This window comes from Manis pentadactyla, chromosome 12 (assembly GCF_030020395.1).
Source record: "Manis pentadactyla isolate mManPen7 chromosome 12, mManPen7.hap1, whole genome shotgun sequence".
In the NCBI taxonomy this organism is placed as follows: domain Eukaryota; kingdom Metazoa; phylum Chordata; class Mammalia; order Pholidota; family Manidae; genus Manis; species Manis pentadactyla.
Window position 1 is genome coordinate 84,008,080 of NC_080030.1, and position 23,497 is coordinate 84,031,576.

Here is a 23,497-nt window from a genome sequence, read left to right on the forward strand (position 1 = left end):
CCAGTTACCAGGTTCCTTTGGCTTTGACGTTTCGTATTTGTAGGTGGCGCCCTGTACAGCGCCCAGAAGCTTTTCCCTCTGGAGCTGCTCAGCCCTTGGGGTGATGGCAGGCAGGGGTCACGGGGGCGGCGCTGGTGCCCGCGGGAGGGAAGAGGTCTTTCCCGCTTCCCGGCCGCAGTGCCTGTGTCCACCGCCAGGGCCAGTTTGCGGAGCACGCGGGGAGAAGCCTCTGTGCTTTGCACCCGTGGCTGCCGTAGGTGGGGCCGTCCTGTCGCTGGCCTGGCGCGATGGAGGGGAGCAGCCGGTTTGCGAGCCGGTGCTGGCGGGGGAGGAAGGTGCAGCAGGCCGCCGTGTTGTGTTATCAGTCACATCACGGTGGGGGGCCTTGGAGCTGCGTAGGCAGCCAGGGTGGGTGGAGCGCCCGGAGCTCCTAAAAGTTCCCCCACCTGCTGGGCAGAGTGCACCCGGACAGGTTTGCGCACCTGTGCTTTCTCCCGAGCGGCAAGCTCTGTGCAACCCTTGCCCCTTTAGCAGCTCTCTCGCTGTTAGGAAGTCTCTCAGACTGCCCGCCTTTCTTTCATCCCACAGCAGCCGGATGTGGATCACTGTGTTGCGCGAGTGGCAGGAACCTCAAGTCTCTCCAAGTGCTCCGCCTGTCTTTGCTTTCCAACCCCACCGGTCCTCCAGAGCATCATGTGAGGTAGGTCCGTGCTCCCGGAGCAGATCTCCAGGGCTGGGTGTCGAGCAGTCCTAGGCCTCCACCCGCCTCCCCGTTTCCGTTTCTCTTCCTCCCTCCGGTGAGCTCGGGTGCGGGAAGGGCCTGCCGGGTCCCTCCGGATCACGGCTTTGGTACGTCACCCTTCACCTTGAGGTGACGGCCTGCCGCGGCAGCCTCCTCTCCTGCTTCTCTTCCAGGATCTGGTGTAGTTGTGATATTTCCACATTGTATGTACGTATGCATGTATGTGGTTTTCGGAGGAGGTTTCTGCCTCCCCTCTCACACTGCCTGCCGTCTTTAATCCCACCAAGCCATCTTTAATTTTTTTTTTTTCTTTTTCAGTTTCAGTTTCACTTGGATAGGGTACCTTTTCCCACCCCTTCAACTTGTAGTTTGTCTGTGTGCTTGGATCTCAAGTGAGCCTCCAGTAAGGGAGCACGTAGGCGGTCTTGAGTTTTCATCCATTCATTCAACCCTGTGTCTTTTGTTTGGAGCATTTAAAGTCTTTCCCTTTACTGTGATAATTGATAGCTGTGTCCTTATGGCACTTCTTCAAGTTGATTTCTGTCTCCTTTTCGCTTGTAGTTCTTCTCTGTGCTTTCATCGTTGCTCTCCTGGTTATGAGCGATAGCTTTGTTGAGTATTATGCTTTCTTACCTGTCTGTCTGTCTGTCTGTCTGTCTGTCTATCTGTCTATCTTATCTATCTGATCTCTCTACTCTCATCTATCTACTGTCATCTCTGTGTCTATCTATCCAAACTATCTAATCTACCACCTATCTGTCTGTTATCTGTCATCTATATGTATCTATATCAATGTGGCTATCTAACCTATATGTATCTATATCATCTATCTAGTCCGTCATCTTATCAATCTATCTACCTGTCATCTGTCTATGTGTATCTATAGGTGTCTGTCTAATCTGTCCACCTGATCTATCATGTATCATCTATCTAATCTGTCTGCCTAGTCTGTCTAATCTCTCTATATGTATCTATATGGTCTATGTAACCTATCATTCTATCTCATCTGTCAGTCTGATCTAATCTATCCATCTATCTCATGTATCTGTCTCAATCTATCTATGTGTTTGTTTATTTTGTCCATTTTTGTCAACGTACCGTCACTAGGCGCGCAGTCATTCCTCTGTCTCCTTCTCAGTCTTGATTCCTTGTGTTTGTTTCTGTGAGTTAGCTGTGTGTTTGGGTCTTGAGAGGAGTGGCCGTGGGTTGGAACACCTGGGTAGGTGGCCCGAGTCCGCTGGGTGTAGATGGCCGGCTGGACTCTCTAACCAGTGCGGGCTGGGGCCCTCCGGGTGCTCTGCCCTGGCGCTGGCCCTGCCGGGGCGGCTGCGTGAGCTGCGGGGCAGATCCGAGGCCCCACACAGGGAGCACCCCGGCCGGCCTGCTGGGGCCGAGGCAGGTGCACGCCCAGTAGTAGGTCTGTGTGCCTGCGCGCCGATGTCACCTGGGTGGCCCTGCTTGGCCGCCCATCTCCAGAGAGCATGTGTAGTCGCAGGTTCAGTGAGCCGCCTTCTTGGGGAGACGCGGGGCTGGTGTGGGCTAGTGGCCCGTGGGCTTGCTGAGGTGGCAGGCCAGCTAGCTCGCGGGGAAACTGCTCCCCTCTGTTGTCAAGGTGGAGGTGGAGTTTCAGTGCATTTAGGCATTTAGATGTGAGTGAGGTCTATCTGAAATGGAATAGTAGCATTTAGAGCTGTGTTTTCTGTTGGTGTGGAAAGGGTGCTGAGCATAAAGAGTTGGGTGGCGGTGGCAGGAATTCGAGGAATGTTGATGTCCTTGCATTTATTTATGTTCTGTCAAGGGAAGTGATTCTGAAGTAACTTTTTACTCATGTATGAAGGTGGTGCGTAAGGGTCACCCCACGTCAGTCATGGTGAGATGAAGTGAGGTGGTAGAATTAAAGCCTGTACCCCTTGGCCTTATACGTAGGAGACGCACCGTGGGTGCTCTTTGCTGCTCTTCTGTCCTGGCTTATTGCCTTAACTAACGTGATGGTTCAGAGTGGTCCCAGCGAGATTTCCAGCAAAATCTTTCTACAATTGCATAGAAACACTTGGGATATCTATATCCCCAGAGGCTAGTGGAAAAGTTTACTCTTTCTGGTCACTGTTTGCAAGTTGTTCGCTCTATCGCGCATTTCTTTGTTACTTTTAGACCGATAGGGGCAGTGGTACACGCACACGCACACGCACGCGCACACACACACACACCCACACACACACACACACACACACAGAATTAAACATGTTTAAGAACCAAAATGAAAAGAGTGGTTTTCTGTGTCACAGCAGGGATTCCCTAGCCTGCGGCGAGCTCAGAGCAGTGGCAGAGAAGAGGGAAGGGGCCTCGTTAGCCAACCCGGTCTCCCTCCTCTGGACTTGCCTCCCCCTGGGCTGTCATCCCTTAAACGCTCAGCACGCAGGCCTCGCGTGGAGCACGCACAGTCATAAAACGCGGCTACTTCCACATCCCGGTCACTGGGGCGTGGGGCATGTTACATTGTTCGGTGTGGCTCAAAGCGTTATCACTCGTGTATGTGAGTTCTTCCTCTGTAGCAGAGTGAAAGAGTAAAGACAGCCAGAGGCATATTAGCAAGAACAGGGTTTAGTGGGAAAATACAATACACCCACACAGATCTGGGAAAGACTTTCTTTAATGGATAGCAGGGAGGATAGGAAGCGCCAACAAAAGGACATGGGCCTTGTACGGGGCTGGGGGAGACCGGTAGACGGCCGCAAGGGTGGCGGCGTGTCCAGCGCGTCACCGTCGTCGGGGGTAGGGCTGAGCCCGGCGGTTGTGCCACGTGTGGCATCAGGCCGGTGGGGACCGGAAGATGGCCCGCAGGGGCGCAGTGGTGCGCATAGGCGCGCCGGCCGTGTCAGAGTCGGGCCCCGGGCCGGCGGCCCACGGTGGCGGCGTGGTGTCCATGGGCTCGCCGGCCGTGTCAGAGTCCGGCCCCAGGGCGGCGGCGGCCCACGGCGGCGGCGTGGTGTCCATGGGCTCGCCGGCCGTGTCAGAGTCCGGCCCCAGGGCGGCGGCGGCCCACAGCGGCGGCGTGGTGTCCATGGGCTCGCCGGCCGTGTCAGAGTCCGGCCCCAGGGCGGCGGCGGCCCACGGCGGCGGCGTGGTGTCCATGGGCTCGCCGGCCGTGTCAGAGTCCGGCCCCAGGGCGGCGGCGGCCCATGGCGGCAGCGTGGTGTCCATGGGCTCGCCGGCCGTGTCAGAGTCCGGCCCCAGGGCGGCGGCGGCCCACGGCGGCGGCGTGGTGTCCATGGGCTCGCCGGCCGTGTCAGAGTCCGGCCCCAGGGCGGCGGCGGCCCACGGGGGCGGCATGGTGTTCAGAGGCTCGCCCTCCGCGTCAGAGTCCGGCCCCAGCGGCGTGGTGTCCATAGGTCCTTCGTTTGAGACAGGCATGAGAATAGGGTACGAAGCTAGGGAGAGCTTCCAACTCCTCCTCAGACCTCCTCAGCGCGCACGGAGTTGCCCAGCTAGGGCAGCCTCTGATAGGTCAGCCAGGGGACGCATCACAGAGCAGCCGCCCGGGCAACCGTGATGTCACCCAGGGGGGAGGGGAGCCCCCACTGCCGTGAGCACACCAGCCCCACCCAGAGGAGACCCTGGCCCAGTGTCACAGGGCGTGGGCCCCACGCCAACCCCAGTAGTGTCCCCAGCCCCCCCCACGCCCGGGACTGCCCGCCGAGGGCCGTGCAGGTGTCAGGGCCAGCCAGACCACCACGCAGACCATTCAGGGCCGCAGTGCTTGCGTCTGTCAGAGCTACGCCCGCCCGGGTGTCGCCTCTGCACGCGCTTGGGACCCGGGGCGCGGCGGCCAATGCTGTGCCCCCGCGGTCCCTGAGGCCGGGGCTGCCGGGGCGCCGCCCGCCCTCGCCCCGGGCCTTCCCATCTTCTCTGGGAGGCCTGGAGCCAGACATGCTTCCTCCGCCATGGCCAGCCAGGCGGGTGACAGATTCCGAGGAGGGGACCGTCCGCGTGACTTCCCTTTCTAGCTAGCGGGCAGGTTCTTTCTTCGCTTCCCGGAAAGCGTAGGTCAGGGACCACCAGGTTTCAGCATAGCAACATTCCACGTTCTCACTGAGCCTGGCGGCCCAGATTTTTCTCTTTGGTCTCGTTTTGGGGCCTGTGTCTGGTATACGAGTAACACAACACAGTAAACTGGGAAACACTTTTTATTTTCTTACTGTCATTTTCTTATGTTTATTCATTTTGTTATCCTTAATCTACAGTTACATGAAGAACATTGTTTCCTCGACTCCCCCCTTCACCAAGTCCGCCCCCACAAACCCCGTGACAGTCACTGTCCATCAGTGTAGTAGGATGCTGTAGAATCACTACTTGTCTGCTCTGTGTCGCACAGTCCTCCCTGTGCGCGCCCCCCCCCAACCCCGCCCCACATTATACATGCTAATAATCGTAAGGCCCCCTTTCTTTTTCCCCACCGTTATCCCTCCCTTCCCACCCATCCTCCCCAGTCCCTTTCCCTTTGTGAGCTGTTAGTCCATTCTTGGGTTCTGTGATTCTGCTGCTGTTTTGTTCCTTCAGTTTCTCTTTGTTCTTATACTCCACATATGAGTGAAATCACTTGGTACTTGTCTTTCTCCGCCTGGCTTATTTCACTGAGCATAGTCATAATACCCTCTAGCTCCATCCGTGTTGTTGCCAACGGTAGGATTTGTTTTCTTCTTATGGCTGAGTGATACTCCATTGTGTATAGTATGTACCACGTCTTCTTTACCCATTCATCTGCTGATGGACACTTAGGTTGCTTCCATTTCTCGGCCCTTGTAAATAGCGCTGCGATAAGCATAGGGGTGCATCTGTCTTTTTCAAACTGGGCTGCTGCACTCTTAGGGTAAATTCCTAGAAGTGGAATTCCCGGGTCAAGTGGTATTTCTATTTTGAGCTTCCTGAGGAACCTCCATACTGCTTTCCACAATGGTTGAGCTGAGATGTCCATTCCCACCAGCAGTGTCGGAGGGTTCCCCTTTCTCCACATCCTCGCCACCGTCTGTTGTTGTGTGTCTTCCCCATGGTGGCCATCCTGACTGGTGTGAGGTGATACCTCATGGTGGTTTTAATTTGCATTTCTCTGAGGATTGGCGGTGTGGAGGATCTTTTCATGTGCCTGTTGGCCACCTCGATTTCTTCTTTGGAGAAGTGTCTGTTCAGATCCTCTGCCTATTTTTTAATGGGATTATTTGCTTTTCTTGTTTGTTGAGGTGCGTGAGCTCCTCTTTATGTATTTTGGATGTCAACCCTTTATCGGATCTGTCATTGATGAATATATTCTCGCATATACTTTAGGGTACCTTTTTGTTCTATTGAGGGTGTCCTTTGCTGTACAGAAGCTCTTCAGCTTGATGTAGTCCCACCAGTTCATTTCTGCTCTTGTTTCCCTTGCCCGGGGAGGTTATGTTCTTGAAGAAGTCGCTCATGTTTATGTCCAGGAGATTTGTGCCTATATGTTCTTTCCTGAGAGTTTTATGGTTTCATGACTCACATTCAGGTCTTGGATCCATTTCGAATTTACTCTTCTGTATGGGGTTAGACAGTGATCCAGTTTCATTCTCTTACGTGTAGCTGTCCAGTTTTGCCAGCACCGTCTGTTGAAGAGAGTGTCATTTCCCCATTGTATGTCCCCGGCTCCCTCATCATATATTAATTGACCACATATGTTTGGGTTAATGTCTGGAGTCTCTTATTCTGTTCCACCCGTCTGTGGCTCTGTTCTAGTGCCAGGAGCAAACTGTCTTGATCAAGACTGTGGCTTTGTAGTAGAGCTTGATGTTGGGGAGCGAGATACCGCACCCACCCACACACACACACACCACACACACACACACAGACCACACACACACACACACACACACCACAGACACACACACACCACACACACACACCACACACACACACACACACACACACACACAGAGACATGCTTTCTTCTTCCTTCTCAGGATTGCTTTGGCTATTCGGGATCTTTGGCGTTTCCATATGAATTTTTGAACTATTTGTTCCAGTACGTGGAAGAATGCTGTTGGTGATTTGATAGGGACTGCATCCGATCTGTGGATTGCTTTGGGCAGGATGGCCATTCTGACGATATTAATTCTTCCTAGCCAAGAGCGTGGGATGAGTTTCCATTTGTTAGCGTCCTCTTTAATTTCTCTTAAGAGTGTCTTATAGTTTTCAGGGTATAGGTCTTTCGCTTCCTTGGTTAGGTTTATTCCTAGGTATTTTATTCTTTTTGATGCAGTTGTGAATGGAATTGTTTTCCTGATTTCCCTCTCCTTTGGTTCATTGTTAGTGTACAGGAAAGCCGCAGATTTCTGTGTGTTGGTTTTGTGTCCCGCAGCTCTGCTGTATTCCGGTTATCAGTTCTAGCAGTTTTGGAGTGGAGTCTTCAGGGTTTCCTTACGTACAGTATCGTGTCATCTGCAGATGGTGACCGCCTAGCTGCTTCTTTACCAGTCTGGATTCCTTGTATTTCTTTGTCTGGTCTAATTGCCGTGGCTGGGACCCCCGGGACTGTGTTGAATAACGGTGGGGCGAGTGGGCACCCCTGTCTCGTTCCCCGTCTCAGAGGAACGGCTTTCAGCCTCTCGCTGTTGAGTATGACGTTGGCTGTGGGTTTGTCATATACGGCCTTTATTAGGTTGAGGTGCTCGCCCTGTATACCCATTTGGCTGAGAGTTTTTATCGTGAATGGATGTTGCATTTTGTCGGATGCTTTTTCAGCATCTGTGGAGATGATCATGTGGTTTTTGTCTTTCTTTCTGTTTATGTGGTGGATGGTGTGGATGGATTTTCGAATGCTGTCACCATCCTTGCATCCCTGGGATGATTCCCACTTGATCAGGGTGTTTGATCCCCTTGATGTATTTTTGAATTTGGTTTGCTAATATTTTGTTCATTTCCTAGGTATTCTTGCTCCTCATCCGCAGTTCCTGAAAATCCTTCTGAGCCACGACTGTCCAATGGGTGTCTTGTTAGGTTAATGCAGAGGCTTTGGGGCCCTAGCCCAGGGTAGAGGCTGGTCGCCAGGGGCACCAGGCTTGTGGTTAGCGGGTGGGAACTTGCAGCCCCCAGCCCCCAGGGAAGGAAGAGGAAAGGGATGAGGGCTGGAGGTTGAATCAGCAATGGCCAGCGATTTAGTCAGCCATGACTCTGCAGTGAAGCCCTCACAGAACCCTATGAGAAGAGCACAGCTCTCTCTCTCATCTCCTGCTTCTCTGTCAGAGCTTCCATGCTTGGGGAACCAGGTCGCCTGCACATGCCACCATGCCAGGCCCCAAGTCCCGGGAGGATAGAAGCTCCTTTACTTGGGACCTTGCCGTGTGTGCGCGTGCGTGTGCGTGTGAAGCGCGCGCGTGCGCTGCTGTGTCCTTTATGATACTCTTTGTTAAACTGGTAAACGTGTTTTCCTGAGCTGCTGAGGCACCCTAGCGACTTGGGCAGTACCTAAGGGGGAGGTCGTTGGAACTTCCAATCCTAGCCTGTATGTAGATGGGAAGCACAAGCTAATTGCATGGGCCTGGCAACCGGGCTCTGGAGTTGGGGGTGGAGGGCAGTCTTGAGGATAGAAACCTTACCCTGGGGAATCTTGTGCTGCGTCCAGGCAGATGTCATCAGAGTTGAGAGTTCTCAGAAACCCTGCTGGTGTTGGAGAATTGCTTGGTGGTGTATGCATTGGGAACAGGTCCGGTATCCTGAAGGGAGTTCCACTGCTGTGTATGAAAAAGAACGCTGGGTCATGTGGTACCGCTATGGATATTTTTAGGAACCTCCACACTGTTTCCCATAGTAGCTGCACCAATTTACATGGTCACCAACAGTGCACGAGGGTTCCCTTTGTCCACTTCCTCATCAACGCTTGTTATTTCTTGTTTTGCTTTTTTTTGTTTTTTTTTTCTCTTCTTTTGGTACTAGCCATTCTGACTGGTGTGAGGTGATAGCTCGTTGTGATTTTTGCGTGTGTGTGACCGTTAATGTACAATTACATGAGCAACATGGTTACTGGACTCCCCCTCCCACTATCTTATCAAGTCCCCCCCACCCCTTACCCCATTACAGTCACTGTCCTTCGGCGTCGTAAGACGCTGTAGAATCCCTACCTGTCCTCTCTGTGTTATGCTGCCTTCCCCGGGCCCCGGCACCCCCGCCGCCCCACCCCCTACGTTATGTGTGCGAGCCGTAATGCCCCTTTTCCCCACTTATCCCTCCCTCCCCACCCATCCTCCCCAGTCCCTTTCCCTTTGGTAACTGTTAGTCCACTCTTGGGTTCTGTGAGTCTGCTGCCGTTTTGCTCCTTTAGTTTCTGCTTTGTTCTTTTACCCCACAGATGAGTGAAGTCATCTGATGCTTGTCTTTCTCCATCCTGCTCATTTCACTGAGCATAATACCCTCTAGCTCCATCCGTGTTGTCGCAAACGGTAGGATTTCTTTTCTTCTTACGGCTGAATAATATTCCATCTTGCATATGTACCACCTCTTCTTTATCCATCCGCCTACTGACGGACACTCACGTTGCTTCCATTTCTTGGCTATTGTGCGTAGTGCTGTGATAGACATAGGGGTGCGTGTGTCTTTTTCAAACTAGGCTCCTGCATTCTTAGGGTACATTGCTGGGAGTGGAATTCCTGGGTCAAATGGTATTTGTACTTTTCTGTTTTTTGAGGAACCTCCATACTGCTTTCCACAATGGTTGAGCTGAGATGTGCATTCCCACCAGCAGTGTCGGAGGGTTCCCCTCTCTCCACATCCTCGCCACCGTCTGTTGTTGTGTGTCTTCCCGATGGTGGCCATCCTGACTGGTGTGAGGTGATATCTCATGGTGGTTTTAATTTGCATTTCTCTGAGGATTGGCGGTGTGGAGGATCTTTTCATGTGCCTGCTGGCCACCTCAATTTCTTCTTTGGAGAAGTGTCTGTTCAGATCCTCTGCCCATTTTTTAATGGGATTATTTGCTTTTCTTGTCTGTTGAGGTGCGTGAGCTCTTTATGTATTTTGGATGTCAACCCTTTATCGGATCTGTCATTGATGAATATATTCTCGCATATACTTTAGGGTACCTTTTTGTTCTATTGAGGGTGTCCTTTGCTGTACAGAAGCTTTTCAGCTTGATGTAGTCCCACCAGTTCATTTTTGCTCTTGCTTCCCTTGCCCGGGGAGGTTATGTTCTTGAAGAAGTCGCTCATGTTTATGTCCAGGAGATTTGTGCCTATATGTTTTTTTTCTGAGAGTTTTATGGTTTCATGACTCACATTCAGGTCTTGGATCCATTTCGAATTTACTCTTCTGTATGGGGTTAGACAGTGATCCAGTTTCATTCTCTTACGTGTAGCTGTCCAGTTTTGCCAGCACCGTCTGTTGAAGAGAGTGTCATTTCCCCATTGTATGTCCCCGGCTCCCTCATCATATATTAATTGACCACATATGTTTGGGTTAATGTCTGGAGTCTCTTATTCTGTTCCACCCGTCTGTGGCTCTGTTCTAGTGCCAGGAGCAAACTGTCTTGATCAAGACTGTGGCTTTGTAGTAGAGCTTGATGTTGGGGAGCGAGATACCGCACCCACACACACACACACACACACACACACACACACACACACACAGCACACACACACACCACACACACACACACCACACACACCCACACACACACCACACACACACACACACACACACACAGACCACACACACACAGATCACACACACACACCACACACACACACACACACACACACACATACACACACCCCACACACACCCCACACACAGACACACACACACCACACACACACATCACACACACACACACACCACACACACACACCACACACACACACACACCCCACACACACAGACCACACACACACACACCACACACACAGACCAAACACACACACACACACACACCACACACACACACACACACACCACACACACACACCACACACACACACACACACACCACACACACAGACCACACACACACACCACACACACACACACACACACACACCACACACACACACACACACACAGACATGCTTTCTTCTTCCTTCTCAGGATTGCTATGGCTATTCGGGATCTTTGGCGTTTCCATATGAATTTTTGAAGTATTTGTTCCAGTACGTGGAAGAATGCTGTTGGTGATTTGATAGGGACTGCACCCGATCTGTAGATTGCTTTGGGCAGGGTGGCCATTCTGACGATATTTATTCTTCCTAGCCAAGAGCGTGGGATGAGTTTCCATTTTGTTAGCATCCTCTTTAATTTCTCTTAAGAGTGTCTTATCGTTTTCAGGGTATAGGTCTTTCGCTTCCTTGGTTAGGTTTATTCCTAGGCATTTTATTCTTTTTGATGCAGTTGTGAATGGAATTGTTTTCCTGATTTCCCTCTCCTTTGGTTCACTGTTAGTGTACAGGAAAGCCTCAGATTTCTGTGTGTTGATTTTGTGTCCCGCAGCTCTGCTGTATTCCGGTTATCAGTTGTAGCAGTTTTGGAGTGGATTCTTCAGGGTTTCCTTACGTACAGTATCGTGTCATCTGCAGATGGTGACCGCCTAGCTGCTTCTTTACCAGTCTGGATTCCTTGTATTTCTTTGTCTGTTCTAATTGCCGTGGCTGGGACCCCCGGGACTGTGTTGAATAACGGTGGGGAGAGTCTGCACCCCTGTCTCGTTCCCCATCTCAGAGGAACGGCTTTCAGCCTCTCGCTGTTGAGTATGACGTTGGCTGTGGGTTTTGTCATATACGGCCTTTATTAGGTTGAGGTGCTCGCCCTGTATACCCACTTGGTTGAGAGTTTTTATCGTGAGTGGATGTTGCATTTTGTTGGATGCTTTTTCAGCATCTGTGGAGACGATCGTGTGGTTTTTGTCTTTCTTTCTGTTTATGTGGTGGATGGTGTGGATGGATTTTCGAATGCTGTCACCATCCTTGCATCCCTGGGATGAATCCCACTTGATCAGGGTGTTTGATCCCCTTGATGTATTTTTGAATTTGGTTTTGCTAATATTTTGTTCATTTCCTAGGTATTCTTGCTCCTCATCCGCAGTTCCTGAAAATCCTTCTGAGCCACAACTGTCCAATGGGTGTCTCGTTAGGTTAATGCAGAGGCTTTGGGGCCCTAGCCCAGGGTAGAGGCTGGTCGCCAGGGGCTCCAGGCTTGTGGTTAGCGGGTGGGAACTTGCAGCCCCCAGCCCCCAGGGAAGGAAGAGGAAAGGGATGAGGGCTGGAGGTTGAATCAGCAATGGCCAGCGATTTAGTCAGCCATGACTCTGCAGTGAAGCCCTCACAGAACCCTATGAGAAGAGCACAGCTCTCTCTCTCTCATCTCCTGCTTCTCTGTCAGAGCTTCCATGCTTGGGGAACCAGGTCGCCTGCACATGCCACCATGCCATTCCCCAAGTCCCGGGAGGACAGAAGCTCCTTTACTTGGGACCTTGCCGTGTGTGCGCGTGCGTGTGCGTGTGAAGCGCGCGCGTGCGCTGCTGTGTCTTTTATGATAGTCTTTGTTAAACTGGTAAACGTGTTTTCCTGAGCTGCTGAGGCACCCTAGCAACTTGGGCAGTACTTACTAAGGGGGAGGTCGTTGGAACTTCCAATCCTAGCCTGTATGTAGGTGGGAAGCACAAGCTAATTGCATGGGCCTGGCAACCGGGCTCTGGAGTTGGGGGTGGAGGGCAGTCTTGAGGATAGAAACCTTACCCTGGGGAATCTTGTGCTGCGTCCAGGCAGATATCCTCAGAGTTGAGTTCTCAGAAACCCTGCTGGTGTTGGAGAATTGCTTGGTGTTGTATGCATTGGGAACAGGTCCGGTATCCTGAAGGGAGTTCCACTGCTGTGTATGAAAAAGAACGCTGGGTCATGTGGTACCGCTATGGATATTTTTAGGAACCTCCACACTGTTTCCCATAGTAGCTGCACCAATTTACATGGTCACCAACAGTGCACGAGGGTTCCCTTTGTCCACTTCCTCATCAACGCTTGTTATTTCTTGTTTTGCTTTTTTTTGTTTTTTTTTTCTCTTCTTTTGGTACTAGCCATTCTGACTGGTGTGAGGTGATAGCTCGTTGTGATTTTTGCGTGTGTGTGACCGTTAATGTACAATTACATGAGCAACATGGTTACTGGACTCCCCCTCCCACTATCTTATCAAGTCCCCCCCACCCCTTACCCCATTACAGTCACTGTCCTTCGGCGTCGTAAGACGCTGTAGAATCCCTACCTGTCCTCTCTGTGTTATGCTGCCTTCCCCGGGCCCCGGCACCCCCGCCGCCCCACCCCCTACGTTATGTGTGCGAGCCGTAATGCCCCTTTTCCCCACTTATCCCTCCCTCCCCACCCATCCTCCCCAGTCCCTTTCCCTTTGGTAACTGTTTGTCCATTCTTGGGTTCTGTGATTCTGCTGCTGTTTTGGTCCTTCAGTTTCTCTTTGTTCTTATACTCCACATGTGAGTGAAATCACTGGGTACTCGTCTTTCCACGCCTGGCTTCTTTCACTGAGCATAGTCATAATACCCTCTAGCTCCATCCGTGTTGTTGCCAGCGGTAGGATTTGTTTCCTTCTTATGGCTGAGTGATACTCCATTGTGTATAATATGTACCACGTCTTCTTTACCCATTCATCTGCTGGTGGGACACTTAGGTTGCTTCCGTTTCTCAGCTCTTGTAAATAGCGCTGCGACAACCATAGGGGCGCATGTGTCTTTTTCAAACTGGGCTGCTGGACTCTTAGGGTAAATTCCTAGAAGTGGAATTCCCGGGTCAAGTGGTATTTCTATTTTGAGCTTCCTGAGGAACCTCCATACTGCTTTCCACAATGGTTGAGCTGCGATGTCCATTCCCACCAGCAGTGTCGGAGGGTTCCCCTCTCTCCACATCCTCGCCACCGTCTGTTGTTGTGTGTCTTCCCGATGGTGGCCATCCTGACTGGTGTGAGGTGATACCTCATGGTGGTTTTAATTTGCATTTCTCTGAGGATTAGCGGTGTGGTGGATCTTTTCATGTGCCTGTTGGCCACCTGAATTTCTTCTTTGGAGAAGTGTCTGTTCAGATCCTCTGCCCATTTTGTAATGGGATTATTTGCTTTTCTTGTTTGTTGAGGTGCGTGAGCTCTTTATGTATTTTGGATGTCAACCCTTTATCGGATCTGTCATTGATGAATATATTCTCGCATATACTTTAGGGTACCTTTTTGTTCTATTGAGGGTGTCCTTTGCTGTACAGAAGCTCTTCAGCTTGATGTAGTCCCACCAGTTCATTTTTGCTCTTGTTTCCCTTGCCCGGGGAGGTTATGTTCTTGAAGAAGTCGCTCATGTTTATGTCCAGGAGATTTGTGCCTATATGTTTTTTTCTGAGTGTTTTATGGTTTCATGACTCACATTCAGGTCTTGGATCCATTTCGAGTTTACTCTTCTGTATGGGGTTAGACGGTGATCCCGTTTCATTCTCTTTCGTGTAGCTGTCCAGTTTTGCCAGCATTGTCTGTTGAACAGAGTGTCATTTCCCCATTGTATGTCCCCGGCTCCCTCATCATATATTAATTGACCACATATGTTTGGGTTAATGTCTGGAGTCTCTTATTCTGTTCCACCCGTCTGTGGCTCTGTTCTAGTGCCAGGAGCAAACTGTCTTGATCAAGACTGTGGCTTTGCAGTAGAGCTTTGTGTTGGGGAGTGAGATACCACGCGCACACCCATCCACACACCCACGCACACACACACACCCCCACACACGCACACACACACACACTTTCTTCTTCCTTCTCACGATTTCTTTGGCTGTTCAGGATCTTTGGCGTTTCCGTGTGAATTTTTGATCTATTTGTTCCAGTTCTTGGAAGAATGCTGTTGGTGATTTGATAGGGACTGCATCCAATCTGTAGATTGCTTTGGGCAGGATGGCCGTTCTGACGATATTTATTCTTGTTAGCCAAGAGCGTGGGATGAGTTTCCATTTGTTAGCGGCCTCTTTAATTTCTCTTAAGAGTTTCTTATAGTTTTCAGGGTATAGGTCTTTCGCTTCCTTGGTTAGGTTTATTCCTAGGTATTTTATTCTTTTTGATGCTGTTGTGAATGGAATTGTTTTCCTGATTTCCCTCTCCGTTTGTTCACTGTTAGTGTACAGGAAAGCCACAGATTCTGTGTGTTGATTTTGTGTCCCGCAACTCTGCTGTATTCCGGTTATCAGTTCTAGCAGTTCTGGAGTGGAGTCTTCAGGGTTTCCTTACGTACAGTATCATGTCATCTGCCGATAGTGACCGCCTAGCTTCTTCTTTACCAGTCTGGATTCCTTGTATTTCTTTGTCTGGTCTAATTGCCATGGCTGGGACCTCCGGGACTATGTTGAGTAACGGTGGGGGGAGTGGGCTCCCCTGTCTCATTCCCCGTCTCAGAGGAACGGCTTTCCGCCTCTGGCTGTTGAGTATGACGTTGGCTGTGGGTTTGTCATATACGGCCTTTATTATGTTGAGGTGCTCGCCCTATATACCCTTTTGGTTGAGAGTTTTTAACGTGAATGGATGTTGCATTTTGTCGGATGCTTTTTCAGCATCTGTGGAGATGATCGTGTGGTTTTTGTCTTTCTTTCTGTTTATGTGGTGGTTGGTGTGGAACTATTTTCGAATGTTGTGACATCCTTGCATCCCTGGGATGAATCCCACTTGTTCATGGTGTATGATCCTTTCGATATTTTTTTGAATTCGGTTTGCTAATATTTTGTTGAGTATTTTTGCATCTACGTTCATCAGGGATATTGGTCTGTAGTTTTCTTTTTTGTTGGGGTCCTTGAGTGGTTTTGGTTTTAGGGTGATGTCTTCATAGAGTGAGTTTGGGAGTATTCCCTCCTCTTCTATTTTTTGGAATACTTTAGGGAGAATGGGTATTATGTCTTCTCTGTATGTCTGATAAAATTCTGAGGTAAATCCATCTGGCCTAGGGGTTTTGTTCTTTGGTATTTTTTTAATTACTGCTTCATTTTCGTTGCTGGTAATTTGTTTAGATTTTCTCTTTCTTTCTGGGTCAGTCTTGGAAGGTTGTATTTTTCTAATCGGCTGTCCATTTCTCCTAGGTTTCCCAGCTTGTTAGCATATAGGTTTTCATAGTACTCTCTAAGAATTCTTTCTATTTTTGTGGGTTCCGTCATGAATTTTCCTTTCTCGTTTCGCATTCTGTTGATTTCTGTTGAGTCTCTTTTCCTCTTCATAAGTCTGGCTAGAGGCTTATCTATTTTGTTTATTTTCTCGAAGAACCAGCTCTTGGTTTCATTGATTTTTACTAATTTTTTATTCTTCACAATTTTATTTATTTCTTCTCTGATCTTTATTATGTCCCTCCTTCTGCTGACCTTAGGCCTCTTTTGTTCTTCTTTTTCCAATTTCGATAATTGTGACATTAGACCATTCATTTGAGATTGTTCTTCTTTCTTTAAATATGCCTGGATTGCTATATACTTTCCTCTTATGACTGCTTTTGCTGTGTCCCACAGAAGTTGGGGATTAGTGTTGTTGTTGTCATTTGATTCCGTATATTGCTGGATCTCCACTTTGATTTGGTCATTGATCCATTGATTATTTAAGAGCGTGTTGTTAAGCCTCCATGTGTTTATGAGCCTTTTTGCTGTCTTTGTACAGTTTATTTCTAGTTTTATGCCCATGTGGTCTGAAGAGTTGGTTGGTAAGATTTCAATCTTTTGGAATTTACTGAGGCTCTTTTTGTGGCCTTGTATGTGGTCTATTCTGGAGAATGTTCCTTGTGCACTTGAGAGGAATGTGTATCCTGTTGCTTTTGGATGTCAAGTTCTGTAGATGTCTATTAGGTCCATCTGTTCTAGTGTGTTGTTTAGTTCCTCTGTGTCCTTACTTATTTTCTGTCTGATGGATCTGTCCTTTGGAGTGAGTGGTGTGTTGATGTCTCCCAGAATGAATGCATTGCATTCTATTTCCTCCTTTAGTTCTGTTAGTATTTGTTTCACATATGTTTGTGCTCCTGTATTGGGTGCATATATATTTATAATGGTTATATCTTCTTGTTGGACTGAGCCCTTTATCATTATGTAATGTCCTTCTTTATCTGTTGTTACATTCTTTATTTTGAAGTCTATTTTTTCTGATACTAGTATTGCAACACCTGCCTTTTTCTCTCTGTTGCTTGCATGAAGTATCTTTTTCCATCCCTTGAGTTTAGGTCTGTGCATGTCTTTGGGTTTGAGGTGAGTGTCTTGTAAGCAGCATATGGATGGGTCTTGCTTTTTTATCCATTCTGTTATTCTGTGTCTTTTCATTGGTGCATTCAGTCCATTTACAATTAGGGTGATTATTGAAAGGTATGTACTTATTGCCATTGCAGGCTTTACGTTTGTGGTTACCAAAGGTTCAAGGTTAGCTTCTTTACTATCGTACTGTCTAACTTAACTCGCTTATTGAGCTATTATAAACACTGACTGATGGTTCTTTATTTCTCTCCCTTCTTATTCCTCCTCCTCCCTTCTTCATATGTTGGGTGTTTTGTTCTGTGCTCTTTTTAGGAGTACTCCCATCTAGAGCAGTCCCTGTAAGATGCCCTGTAGACGTGGTTTGTGGGAGGCAAATTCCCTCAACTTTTGTTGTCTGGGAATTGTTTAATCCCTCCTTCATATTTAAATATCTAAATGATAATAGTGCTGGATACAGTAATCTTGGTTCAAGGCCCTTCTGTTTCATTGCATTAAGTATATCATGCCATTCTCTTCTGGCCTGTAGGGTTTCTGTTGAGAAGTCTGATGATAACCTGATGGGTTTTCCTTTGTAGGTGACCTTTTTTTTCTCTCTGGCTGCCTTTAATACTTTGTCCTTGTCTTTGATGTTTGCCATTTTAATTATTATGTGTCTTGGTGTTGCCCTCCTTGGATCCCTTGTCTTGGGAGTTCTGTGTACCTCTGTGGTCTGAGAGGCCATTTTCTCCCCTAGTTTGGGGAAGTTTTCAGCAATTATTTCTTCAAAGACACTTTCTATCCCTTTTTCTCTCTCTTCTTCTTTCTGGTACCCCTATAATGCGGATATTGTTCCGTTTTGATTCGTCACGCAGTTATCTTAAAATTCTTTCATTCCTGGCGATCCTTTTATCTCTCTCTGCATCAGCTTCTCTGCATTCCTGTTCTCTGTTTTCTAGTCCATTAATGGGCTCTTGCATCTCGTCCATTCTGTTTTGTAGTCCTTCCAGAGGTTTTTATTTCTGTATTCTCCCTTCTTAGTTCTTGCATATTTCTCTGCAAGTCCATCAGCATGGTTATGACTTTTGTTTTGAATTCTTTTTTCAGGAAGACTGGTTAAATCTATCTCCCCTGGTTCCTTTTCAGGGGACTATGTAGCAGATGTCGAAGCTGTCTGGGTTAGTCTTGTCTGGATCAATTTTTTTTTTGCCTTTTCATGTTGATAGGTTCAGTGGTGAGCTATTGGCTTTCTATCAGCTGGGAGAGCTAAGGCTTTCCACTTGCTCCTGGCCTCATTACTGGGACAACTGCAACCCCTAGTGGCTTGTGTTGGGCAATTGCATGTAGACTGGGTCTCTGTATCTTGCCCAGCCGGTATGGAGGAAGCTCCCTTGCTGTGGGTGTTGCCAGCCTCAGGCTGCAGCTCTGCTATGGCGGGGCCCTGGAGGGGTAATGGACGGGGGGCTGTTTGGCTGTTTACCTCTGTGAGGGGTCTCAGAGCTGTTGTCCAGGGGGTTAGTGCGCCCAGAGTTCCCTGGAATTTCCAGCAGGTGGACTGTGACCCAGTATGTTTCCATCCAGCTGTGGCATCTCTGTCCCTTTAAGACTTTCAAAAAGCACTTGCTTTTCTTTGTCACAGGGGCGCCAGCTTCAGGACCCGCTCACGGGTCTTGCTGTCCTCTTTCCCTAGTTTCCAGCACTCCCCGCATGCACTGTGTCTGCGCTCTGGTGCGGATGGCTATGGCTGGGTGTTTAGCAGTCCTGGGCTCCCTCTCCCTCCCCGTTCTGACTCCTCTCGCCGGGAGCTGGGGTGAGGGGCACTCGGGTCCCGCCGGTCTGGGGATTGTGTCTTATCCCTTTCACCAGGCGCTGGGTTCTCGCAGGTGTGGATATAGTCTGGCTGTTGTCCTGTGTCTTCTGGTCTCTCTTTTAGGATTAGTTGTATTTGTTGTATTTTCAAAAATACATATGTTTTTGGGAGGAGATTCCCACTGTCCTACCCACGCCACCATCTTTGCTCTGCCCTCCGTTTAAATACTTTTAATTTCCATTTCCCCTTTGAGCCTCTCCTCCCTGGTGTAGAAATGCTGCACTGAGCGTGGGCTATGTCTAAACTCCTGGGTGTTGGAGATACTATCTCCCTTATTTCAAAATCAGAGCATCCCACTTTGTAGAAGCTTTGCATTCTCCACAGTCCTCCTCCTGTCTCTGCATTTTCTCATAGATGACAAGGTCTCCAGACATGTTTCCCCCAGTTATTACTGCCATTGCCAGTGCCTTTCGCTCTTGCAGATAGTAGGTCTACTAAATCTACATAGGGCGGGTTGCTCCTTGTGGCCACCCCTGTCTCAGCAGGATCATCGCCACTGGCAGTCTCCTGCTGAAGCTCCTCCTGATACTTTAAAAGACTGTGCCTTTTAAGGTTGAGTGTGAACCCACATTATTGCTCAAAAATCCTGAAATCCTCAGCTCTTGAATTTTCCCTTATTTCAGGACATCATCTCCTTGCCTCTTTCTTGGTGTCATAGAAAGTATTTTGAGTGCTCAGTTTTCCTCCAATGTATCCCACTCACATGATTTTTAACATTCTAACCTGCTTCTTAAATTGGTCCCTTTCCTTTTCTGCTTGTAAATCTAATATTACTAGCTGAATTTAATATTTTTCCCCTTATTTGAGAATCTAAATAGTTATTTTTCTTACACACATCTGGAGGCTCTTTCTGTTGATCTCCCTGTCTCTGTTTCTGCCTAGAATGGGAGGAAAAAAGACATGGGTTTGGGGCATCCTTCAAATGCAAATATAATGGGATGTTTTGCTTTTCTTGGTGTTGAGGAACTTTGGCAGAAACCCCAAAGTTCCATAAAATAATGTCTGTGAAGGACTCCCTAAAGGGAGGTCCTAGACTACCTACGCTGGGCAAGCTAAGAATATAGAAGCCCAGTTCTTCCAACATGAATGCTTACCCACTTCCAGCCTAATGGGGGTGATTGCAGAGATGCTGGGGAGAAAGGGCCATTGCAGAGGGTCATCAGTGGACTGTGCAGAGCCTCACACCTCCATGACCAAGTGAAAGTGACCTTGAAAGAACTACTGTGATAATTTGTCACGTGTTCCCTGCATTTGAAGAAGAGGAAACTCTTGCCGGTAGCAAACCAAAAGAGAAGCTGAGGCTGGAACCACTTGCCTAGCACCAAGGAGAAAAAGAACTTCTATGGGGGTGAGGTTCATATCCTCTGATGATGGGGAAAGGAGGCCTGAGATTCCTCATGGCCCAGGGGTCCTGTTGTGGAGAACCAGCCTCTAGTTAATTTAAATTAAAAGTACCTCCATCTTCCTGAGTGGATGAAGGGACCCAGTAGAGAACATTCGGGATGGTCCATAAGAACTCCAGTGGCAGAGCTAGGTAAAGTTTAAACAAGTAAACATGTGAAAATGAGTCATTGACTACAGTAATGCCACTATAATCAGAGGTCCCTCGGAAGTATCAGACACATACATACACACACACATTTGACGGGCCTACAGCAAGAATACAGTTGGAGGCCCACCTACCATTACCTAAATAATTAAAAGTGTAAATAAAGCTAATAAATTGTTGAATAACATGTTTCATCTTCCTACCTTAGAAATATAGCTTCAGAATCATCTGGAAGACCAGGGTCAGATTTATAACTTTTAGACTACTCTAAGCTCCATGGCAGAAGAAGGCAACATGTTGGGGGGGTGGAGGTTGCCAGCGCCCAGTCTTCTGTCTAGATCCCTCACCCCTGATTCCACCATCCAGCACAAGGAGATCCAGGTGCATGCATAGGAAGCCCCAAGCCCAAAGCACCAGGCTCCACCCACTTACACCCCAGCAAAATGTCACCCCTGGCCATCCTTTGGGCTTAGGAGTGCATGCAGCAGGTGTGGCCTACTCTTGGAAAACAGACCTGGGGAAGAGGCCTGAGCAGGGACTGGAAAGCAGGGTCAGGGCCCCTTGGAAAAGAATCCCTGGGTCCCAGGACTGAGAAGGGGTTTGGAGGGGGTGCTCCTAGTCCCCCAGCAGGGACTAGGGCAACATTAGAACCTCAGCCTCTCCTAAACTGCACAGACCACGCCTCTTGTTGATTCCCTCTCCCTCTTGGCTCAAGGTCAAAGAGCTCAAAGACCTCATCTGACAATTGAGAAAGGGAGTCAGTGGTGTGGAGGTTAGACCCAATCACATGACCTCCCCATTACAGGCTACCAACCTGAATCAGGCCCTTAAGCAGAAGAGGAAACATCAGTAGAATGAGATTTGGAGGTTTGACTATTACCCTCAACTGGATATTTTAATTTCTGAAGTGAGCCTGTTCTTCCTTTAAGAGTGCCCAAAACTCTAGGACTTGTTTGAAGGTTATTTTTCAAGGAGTGTGGAAGAACAAAATCGAGACCCAGTTTGAAGGGAGTCATCAGAAAGAAAAAAATTCGCTTCGGCTCCCGGTTTCTTGCACCCAGCTTGTTCACTACACCAGTTACATGTGCATCACATCAGGAGGTAATGGTGTGCAGGAGCAGAGAGGTTTAGGAGTAGAAACTTGGTTCTGATTGCCATCCGAGGATGAGGCATGGCCACGGCACAGGTGCACAACTGCTCAGTATTGAAAATGCTGTGTGATGAATGACCCAAAGCACTTGCTCAGAGCTGAATCACGGCCTTACACATGATTATCTAAGCATAACTTCATTAGTCTTAGTGAACTTGGCCTGCTGCCAGTATATCCCAGAACAATCTTTCTTAAAGTATCCATGGGGCAACCCCCTGTTTACGACCAAAAGCAGAAAGCAAACCTCATGAAAACCTCCTGATATGCCTGAATGTTATTATTGGATTTTCTTCTTGCAAAGTGGCTTAAGTGGAAAAAAATTTTATATACCAATTTTGTATATATCAATGAAGGAGTCTTTGATGTGTGATTTAAAATCTTTGCATAATATTAATAATCATTATAAGTGAAAATGACTATTTTAAATTACTGCTACTTGGCATGTGCTAGTAAACACCATGCATTTAAATCCCTTCGGTTTGAATTATCATCCCTCATTGTATCTAGGAGAAATGGCCAACTAATACAAATGAGATTCTTTATTGTTTACACATATTTTGCCTGTAACTTTTGGCTGAATGACACAGGTTGGTGTCCTTTTGCTGAAGTTATCTGGAGAGCAACTTTACACTGTTCATCTACTGCCCAGTACTGTGTACAATGACATGCCTGCACTGCCAGCATTACTTTACCTAAAGACACTGTGTCTGCTGTTGTGAAATTATTCCTATACCTGCCCAGGATATTAGGGTTTGTTTGGGGTTTTTTAGCATCATATGCAGTATATGCTGTGTTTACTTTCTGTATCACTGAATCACATTCCTAAGCTTTTGCCTTGCTCATCAGGAACTGAAAGAAACTAGAGACAGAATAACTATAGTATATTTTAAGTTGAGACTGAGTCACATTCGTTAATACTTCCAACATATGTGCTATCTAAATCTGATAAATTATGAACAGAAGACTAGAAAGTCTCAATATTGAATGAGCTATAAAATCATGTAATGACATTCATGAGTCTATCTGGAAATAAATGGTTAGATTGGTGGTTCAACTCAAGTAATAATGGGTGTAGGCATACTGACCTTTGTACTTGTTTATATGGATTGTTATTTGCTGTCCCTGGACAGAGCAATACAGCATCATTCAAGGGTATTTGAGGAGAGTGGTGTGAGGATCAGAACTATGTGTGGTGCATGTACTCACTGTAATCTATTGCTATAATAAAATTAAGTCTAAAATACGTTTTAAAATACTCTAGTTTCTTCTTTATACTTTAAACTCTAAAAAACCTAATTCCTACAGAGTATTCTAAACACAAACATTATTTTCTATTCCTTTTCAGCCTTTCATTAAAAAGAGCCTCCTCATTGTCTTTTGCATGTTTTCTGGACTGCTAAACAGAAAAGAGCTGAGAGATTGATGGAGCAACCACAGGTAAAGGGAGCACAGGGCTCTGTGGCTTGAAGTGCATCCACACTACATCTAGGGAAGGAGGAGAGCTGAAATCACAAGGGGTAACTCATGCTTTATTTATCACAAGGTTCAAATAATAGAAGCCTGTATAAGAGCTTGCATAAATCCAGTATAACAGGATTACACCAACAAGTTGGTTGGTTAACTGACAAAGTTAAACCAAAAGATCATAAAAAATGATACCTGACACATACCCCATATTATTCACTTTGACTAAAAACATATAATAACACATTAATTGACCAAGACTTTGGTCTAGAACCAAACTTTTCATTAGCATATGGATTCACTGATTGGAATTCTGCATTGTCTTTTCATGATTGATAATATGTTTTCTGTAATGCCAAGTTTTAATGTCTTATAAGTGAACCAGGAATTTAAAGTCACCTCCAGATTTTTATGACTCCCCTTCCCCAACTTGTATAATTGTTTTGCCTACACCTAATTTTACAGCAATAGTATTTTGGTGCCTTAATTTGGGGGATGTTTTTTGGGAAGA

The 23,497-nt window shown here is 47.8% G+C and overlaps 1 protein-coding gene across 1 annotated transcript in view; it reads left to right on the top strand.

Moving 5' to 3' along the window:
• LOC130679809 (WAS/WASL-interacting protein family member 1-like) overlaps positions 1-23,400 on the top strand; it is a 57,682-nt gene extending 34,282 nt beyond the window's left edge. Inside the window, exons 9-10 of the mRNA XM_057489238.1 lie at positions 589-700; positions 22,868-23,400. The gene's annotated coding sequence lies outside the window, so the exon portion shown is untranslated. The remainder of the gene's footprint in view (positions 1-588; positions 701-22,867) is intronic.
• Positions 23,401-23,497: the final 97 nt, after the last annotated feature.